General features: G+C 38.4%; 1 long non-coding RNA gene across 1 annotated transcript in view; it reads left to right on the top strand.

Annotated features, from left to right (window-relative positions):
• The first annotated feature begins 13 nt into the window (after positions 1-13).
• The window catches only part of LOC132666104 (uncharacterized), a 34639-nt gene continuing 26418 nt past the window's right edge, over positions 14-8234 (top strand). The window contains exon 1 of the long non-coding RNA XR_009604480.2: positions 14-160. This is a non-coding gene — a long non-coding RNA (uncharacterized LOC132666104). The remainder of the gene's footprint in view (positions 161-8234) is intronic.

Raw genomic sequence — 8234 nt, 5'->3', positions numbered from 1 at the left:
CTTAACAACAAACTGAACTTCAAGTCATAAAAGCAAGCAGTGAAGGTCACTACTGCAGAAAAAATGCAGAAGAAAGGCAGTTTCCATTTGAATGCTAATTGGTGCCCCCAAAAAGCTGAAGATATCTTTATTCCTTTAGGATCTCCATTTCCATCCTCAAGTAAGTATACTGTTGTGGGGGAAAAAGTCTAGATAAATTCCTTAGCTCTTCCGTCTTGCCTGACCCATCCCTCCCAACCACATTATGGCCCCTAGTTCCCTTCACAACAGAAATTCTGGAGCCACTGCTGCTCCAAATTGAATAGCACACTTAGAAAAGATTCTATGTTACACTGGGAGTAGAGAATAGTGAGTTAAGGGCATCTTACTTTAGAATTGTCAGATCAAGCAGTCACCCATCTGATTCAAACTGAGGGGGCAGTGTAAACACGGCTATCTCTAAAGCTGCACATTCTGGCACAAACCCCACTCTGTGCCGCCACCTCCTTACCCCATGTGGTACTTAAGTGAAAATTGGTAAAATGACAGTCAAGGGGCTACCGGCAGGAAAAAGATCACCAGCAGCCACCTGGAGGATGTCCATGAAGGGGAGGACAGGCAGCCTGTCTATCTTGTGTGGGCATCCTGGTGGAGCAGAGCTGTGTGCAACAAAGTACCAGACGGGGTAGCTTAGAAACAACAGAAATTTATTTCCCACAGTTCTGGAGGCTGGATGTTGGAGACTGGGAGCCTGGTCAAGGGACCATGTTTCATAGCCCACACCTTCCACATAGTGAAGGGGGCAAGGGAGCCCTCTGGAGCCTCTTTCATTAGGCACTAATCCCATTCATGAAGGCTCCGCCCTCCTGACCTCAGCTCCTCCCAAAGGGGCCTCCACCTAAAACCATCACATGAAGCCTTAGGATTTCTTTTTCTTTCCTTTTCCTTTTCCTTTTCCTTTTCCTTTTCCTTTTCCTTTTCCTTCCTTCCTTCCTCCCTCCCCTCTCCTCCCCTCCTCTCCCCCCCCACCCTTTCTTTCTGCATTAGTATTTCAACCTATGAATTTGGGAGAGGAGACATAAACATTCAGACCACAGACCAAGCATCCAAAGGAGAGGAAAAGTCCAACCCTGGGCTACTGAGTCCGGGTCAGCTCTGTCTGAGGAATGAAACACATCGATAAGGTTTCTGGAAATAGACTAGGTGTAGAAGGAGTGCTTTCTGTATTTAGATGAGATCAGCTCTCTGTAACAGTAAAATTTACACATTATCTTATTTGTGCAGATGAGACCAAAATGACATTGTTTTAGCAAGGAATGGCCTTTTCCAACTCACCTCCTATTGACATACCTTATTAACAGCATATTTATTCTGTGATCAAACTAGTAAATAATTCTAAATTTGCTTCACCTAAAAATTAATCTTTGGTATTATATACAAATTCTTATTAAAAGTCAGTATATTTTTAGAGTCTAACATAATATGGTTGATAGTACAAGGACAGAGGCTTTTTTCATGACAATTGGCAGACAACCATGAGAAACTTAATAAAATATTAAGAAAAATTTCTATGAATTTCCTGTAAAATTAGCAAATATTAAGACCTATCCTAAAATGTTACCAGGTGAATCATTTCCATATCTGGAAAATAAGCAACACTGGTTTTAAGAGAAGCTGAAGACTGAATATGAATGAATTCTGTTTACATTACAGCATTTCTTAATTTGTTAATTCTTGAAAGTCAATGCTGAGTTTTGATTCAAGGGGGAATCGCTGAAACACACACAGTCTGTATCAGGAGTCACAAATCTTAATATAAAAATCTTTCACTCTCTTTCAAGTGACTTGTTTTTATTACTCCTTTTAAATGAACACTTGTTCTGGAGTCAGTAGACCTGTGGAACAACATTCCTTAACTAAGCCATTGACTAAGGCAGCATGTATTAATTGTTTTAGAGGACGTTAATATATCTTTTTAAAAACATTTCTTTCAAATTTTTTTAATATTTATTTTTGAGAAAGAGTGAGAGAGTGTGAGCTGGGGAGGGGGGGAGAGCAAGGGAGACACAGAATCAGAAACAGGCTCCAGGCTCTGAGCTGTCAGCACAGAGCCCCACGCGGGGCTCAAACCCACAAACCGTGAGTTCATGACCTGAGCTGACATCAGTCGCTTAACCTACTGAGCCACCCAGGCACCCCAGGATGTTAATATATCTTACTTAGCAAAAGGGCCTGTGGTCAAACAAGTTTGGGAAAGAGGTTAAATATAACACAAAAGTTTTTTTTTTTTTTAACTGCAAATTTCACAAAGACTTTTATATGTTACTATGAAATCTAACTCCATAAGATAATGTATGCACACTCTTTAGATTTTATTTCATAGCCACTTATTAGAGAGCTAGTTTCCACACTTTCATCAATATTGGGTACTTTTTTTTAAGTTTTAACCTAATGTGAAAAAAAGTAAACCTGATTTAATTAAGTAGGTGAGGTTAAATATCACATATTATGCTTACCAGCCATTCTTAGTTCTTCTTTAGTAATTGTTTATTTTTCTATTTGCTTCTTTTAATTTTTCTGTTTCAGTACCATTATTCTCAACCTTCTGATTTAATGGATCGAATCCATGGATGCAACTGAATATTTTAACTCTGTTTAGTAATCTGTTACTTTGTATGCTAATTTGATATTTTCACATTAGATTAGTGATAATCATTGGTCTTATTAATATTTACTTGATATTCTCTATTACACTTTAATATTTTTTTATTTCAGATTTCTGCTCAATTGTTAGAATTTTCTGTTGTTTTTCAGTTTACTTATTTATTTTGAGAGAGGGAGAGAGCACAAGCAGGGGAGGGGCCGAGAGAGGGAGGGAGAGAGAGAGAGAGAGAGAGAGAGAGAGAGAGAATCCTAAGCAGGCTCCATGCTGTCAGTGCAGAGCTCAATGTGGGGCTTGATATGGGATATTCTATGGTATGGATATGGCACAGTTTAACTCCTCACCAATCTGTTTGAGGGACATTGGGTTGTTTCCAGTTTTGGGCTGTTACAGATAAAGTTGCTATGACATACGCCAGAGAGTGCGATTCGTGGCTCGTACGGTAACTGTGTGTTTGGTGTTACAAGAAACAGCTACACTGTCTTCCGGAGTTGCTGTGCCATTGTGCCCCCGTGGCTGTAATGCGTGAGCGGTCCAGTGTCTCTGCATCCTCACCCGCATTTGCTATTGTCTCCAATTCAGAAGTTTTCTAGGCTGTCTCCTGATGTTAACTGGCATATCTCGGATGGCTAATGTAATTGGGTACCTTCTCATTTGCTCATTTGCTTTCCGTATACCCTGTTTGGTAAAATGCGTGTTCATGTCTTCCGCCTATTTTCAAACCGTATGTTGTTATTTTTACCGTTGAGTTCTAAGACGTTTTCCATATTCTAGATACTAGCCTTTCGTCAGATACGTAGTTTGAAAATATTTTGTCCTGTCTATCACTTGTCATTTAAGACAGGGCCTTTCAGGAGACAGGAAGATGCTGGCAGAGTAGGACCCTAGGCTTGCCTTGTCCCACAAATGCAACTAGATAACTATCCAATAATCCTAAATACCCCAGAAATTGAGCTGAAGACTTGCAGAACGAAGTCCACAGCTAAAAGGACAGAAGAGGCCACATCGAAGAAGATAGGAAGTGCAGAGACACGGTTTGGGGGAGAAAAGGATCCTGGCTGCTGTGAAGGGAAGGGAGCCATGGTCACAGAGAAAGGTAGGAGAGAGGAGCACAAAGGAGAATGTTTCTCCATAGCCATGTGCCTCAAGAGGGGCTGTATGTTGTGAGTTCTTGCAACTAGCATGGCTCAAAGCCTGGAGTTTTAAAAGTCAGTGGGCTTGGCCAGGATAAAGACTACAGGGCACTGCACTGCTCTTGGGGAGAAGGCAGGCAAACAACCCAGGGGCACAGAGTGTGAAACAGCAATCTGAGGAGCCCCTGGGGACACAGCAAGGAGATTATTTGCTCTTCTGAGAGTGTGTCCCTGAGAGGCAGCCTTCATAGAAATATCTCCCTGGGGACAGAGGAGCTGGCCAAAGCATTTCCCTCCCCTGCCCCTCAGCATAAGCACAGAGCCACCTGCAGGAAGCAGCACAGCACTGACACTGGTGGCCTAACTTGCTTATACTGAGCCCCTAGATCTTGTGGAACTGCACTTCTCAGCCATGCTTCCCTCAGTCCCAGGGCAGTGGGTCCCACCCCTAGAAGACCAGCACATACACCTGCCCACTCACTGGACTTGAGAAAAGAATGGAAGACATCAGAGAGACCCTTTCCAGAGAGAGAAAATAGTTAAAAAAGAATCAATCAAAGATGAAGAGCCCAATACATGCGATTAGGAACACTTTTGATGCCAGGAACAGCAGGCTGGAAGAAGCAGAGGAACAAATTACTACCTAGAAGACAAAGTGATGGAAAATGATGAGGCTGAACAAAAGAGAAAGAAGAATTATGCAAAACAAGAAAAGACGTAGGGAACTCACTGACTCCATCAGACATAAGAACTTTCATAGGATAGGAGTCCCAGAAGAAAGAGAGAGAGAAAATGGGGCAGAAAATTTATTTGAAGAAATAATAGCTGAAAACTCTCCAATCTGGGGAATGAAACAGGAAGAACATAGAAATCCCATCAAAATCAACAAAAGCAGACATACACCAAGACATATTGTAATTAAATTTGCAAAATATAATGATAAAAAAAAAACTTAAAAGCAACAAGACAGAAGAAGTCAGTAACTTACAAGGCGAAACTCATAGGGCTAGCAGGAAATTTTTCAATAGAAATTCTGCAGACCAGAAGGCAGTGGCATGAGGTATTCAAAGCACTGAATGGGAAAAATCTGCAGTCAAGAATATTCCATCCAGCAAGGCTATCATTCAGGACATAGAAGGAGAAATACAGAGTTTCCCAAATAAACAAAGACTAAAGGAATCGTGACCACTAAACTAGCCCAGCAAGAAATATTAAAGGGGACTCTGAGAAGAAAGGAGAGAAAGGAGAGACAAAAAGTGACAGCATAAAGGTAGAAAACACAAAAGAAGTAAAAATGAATATTTCTATAAAAATATCAGTCAAAGAACTCCAAAAAAAGATCTAAAATATAATAACATATACCTAAATATGGGGAGGAGAGAAGTAAAGAATGAGTTCAAACTTAAACAGCCATCAACTTAACATAGACTGCTCTATGCAGAAAAGGTTATCTACAAACCTAATGGTAACCATATTATCAAAACCACCAGAGAATGAAGTCCAAATATATCACTAAAGAAAATCAGCAAAATATGAAACACAGAAAAACAATAAAGCATTAGAGAAAATCTCTGGAAACAACCACAAAACAAGTGAGAAAATGGAAATATATACATATTTGTCAATAATTACTTGGATGTAAATGGACTAAATATTCCAATCAAAAGATATAGGGTGTCTGAATGGATTAAACAAAAAAAGACCCATTATATGCTGCTTATAAGAGACTTATTTTTTTAATGTTTATTTATTTTTGAGAGAGACAGAGCATGATGGGGAGGGGCAGAGAGAGAGAGGGAGATAAAGAATCTGAAGCAGGCTCCAGGCTCTAAGCTGTCAGCACAGAGCCTGATGTGGGGCTCAAACTCGCTAACCACGCGATCATGACCTGAGCTGAAGTCAGACGCTTAACCGACTGAGCCACTCAGGTGCCCCAAGACACTTATTTTACAGCTAAAGACACCTGCAGATTGAAAGTGAGGGGATGGAGAAATATGAAAATGGATGTTAAATGAAAGCTGGAGTACCAATACTTATATTGGACAAGCCAGACTTTAAAACTGACTGTAGTAAGATACAAAGAAGGGCACTATATAATAATAAAGGGGATAATCCAACAAAAAGATGCAATTGTAAATATTTATGCATCTAACATGGAAGTCCCAAATACATAAAACAAACATAAAGGAACTACTTGCTAATAACACAGTAATAGTAAGGGACTTAACACCCACTTACATCAATGGAAAGATCATCTAAACAGAAAAACAAGAAAACAAATGGCTTTGAATGACACACTGGTCCAAATGAACTTCACAGAACGTTCTATCCTAAAACAGCAAATGCACATTCGTTTCAAGTGCACATGGGACATTTTCCAGAATAGGTCACATATTAGGCCACAGAACAGGCTTCGACAAAATTAAGAAGATCAAAATCATACCATGCAAGTTTTCTGACCACAAAGCTATGAAACTAGAAGTCAACCACAAGAAAAAATCTGGAAAGCCCATAAATACATGGAGGTTAAACAGCTACTAAACAATGAATGGGTCAACCTGAAAATCAAAGACGAATTTTCAAAAAGCATGGAAACAAATGAAAATAAAAACACAATGGTCCAAAATCTTTGGGATGCAGCAAAAGCAGTTAAAAAAAGGGGAAAAAAGAGGGAATTATATAGCAATACAGGCTTATCTGAAGAAGCAAGAAAAATCTCAAATAAACAACCTAACCTTATACATAAAGGAGCTAGAAAAGAACGACAGAAGAAGCCTAAAGCCAGCAGAAGGCAGGATATTTTAAATATTAGAGCAGAAATAAATGATATTGAATAAACAAACAAACAATAGAACAGATCAATGAAACCAGGAACTGGTTCTTTGAAAAAGTGAATAAAATTGATGAACCTCTAGCCAGACTTATCAAAAAGAAAAGAGAAAGGACCCACATAAATAAAATCACAAATAGGAGAGATAACAACCTACACCACAGAAATACAAACAATTATAAGGTAACATTATGAAAAGTTATACACCAACAAATTGGACAACCTAGAAGAAATGGATAAATTCTTAGAAATTATCTACCAAAATGGAAACAGGAATAGAAAATTTGAACAGAACAACCAGCAAAGAAATGTAATCAGTAGTCAAAAATCTCCCAAAAAAAACACAAGTCCAGGACTAGATGGTTTCACAGCAAATTCTACCAAACATTTAAAGAAGAATTAATATCTATCCTTCTCTAATGGTTCCAAAAAATAAAAAAAGAAAGAAAATTCCAACTTTATTCTATGAGGCCAGCATTACCCTGATACCAAAGTCAGATAAACATCACAAAAGAGAGGGAGAGAGAGAACTGCAGGCCAACATCCCTGATGAATATAGATGTAAAAATCAACAAAATAGTAGCAAACTGAATCCAACAATACATTAAGACAATCATTTACCAAGAAAAAGTGGGATTTATTCCTGGGTTTCAAGGGTGGTTCAATATGGACAAATCAATCAACATGATACACCACATTAATAAAAGAAAGGATAAGAATCATATGATTATTTCAATAGATACAGAGAAAGCATTTGATAAAATACAACATCCACTGATGACAAAGTAGATTTGGAGGGAATATACCTCAACATAATAAAGTCAGTATATGAAAAACCCAGAGCTAATATCATCCTAAATGCAGGAAAACTGAGAGCTTTTCCTCTACAGCGAGGGACCAGACAAGGATGTGTACTCTCACCACTTTTAATCAACATAGTACTGGAAGTCCTAGCACAGCCATATGACAACAAAAAGAAAAAAAGGCATCCAAACTGGCAAGGAAGAGGTAAAAATTTCACTATTTGCAGATGACACGATGCTATTTATCGAAGACTAAAAGACTCAACTAAAATACTGCTAGAACTGATAAACAAATTTAGTAAAGTTGCAGACACCAAATTAACATGTAGAAATCTGTTGCATTTCGGTACACCAATAATGAAGCAGCAGAAAGATAAAGTAAGGAATCATTTTCATTTATAATCGCACCAGAAACAGTAAGATACCTGGAAATAAACCTAACCAAAGAGATTAAAGATTTGTACTTTGAAAACTCCAAAACACAGATGAAAGAAAGTGAAGATGACACAAAGAAATGGAAAGACATTCTATGCTCATGGATTGGAAGGACGAATATTGTCAAAATGTCTATATTACCCAAAGCAATCTACACATTTAATGCAATCCCTACCAAAATACAAACAGCATTTGTCATGGAACTAGAACAAAGAATTCTAAAATATGCATGGAGCCATAAAAGACACTTTAATAGCCAAAGCCATCTTGAAAAGGAAAAGCAAAGCTGCAGGCTTCACAATTCCAGACTTGTATTGTTGTATTACAATGCTGTAGTGATCAAAACAGTATTGTACTGGCATATATATATATATATATATATATATATATAT

Source organism: Panthera onca, chromosome D3 (assembly GCF_046562875.1).
Source record: "Panthera onca isolate mPanOnc1 chromosome D3, mPanOnc1 haplotype 2, whole genome shotgun sequence".
Classification (NCBI taxonomy): Eukaryota; Metazoa; Chordata; class Mammalia; order Carnivora; family Felidae; genus Panthera; species Panthera onca.
The sequence above is the reverse complement of the archived record's forward strand: the minus strand, read 5'-3'. Positions and strand labels throughout refer to the sequence as shown.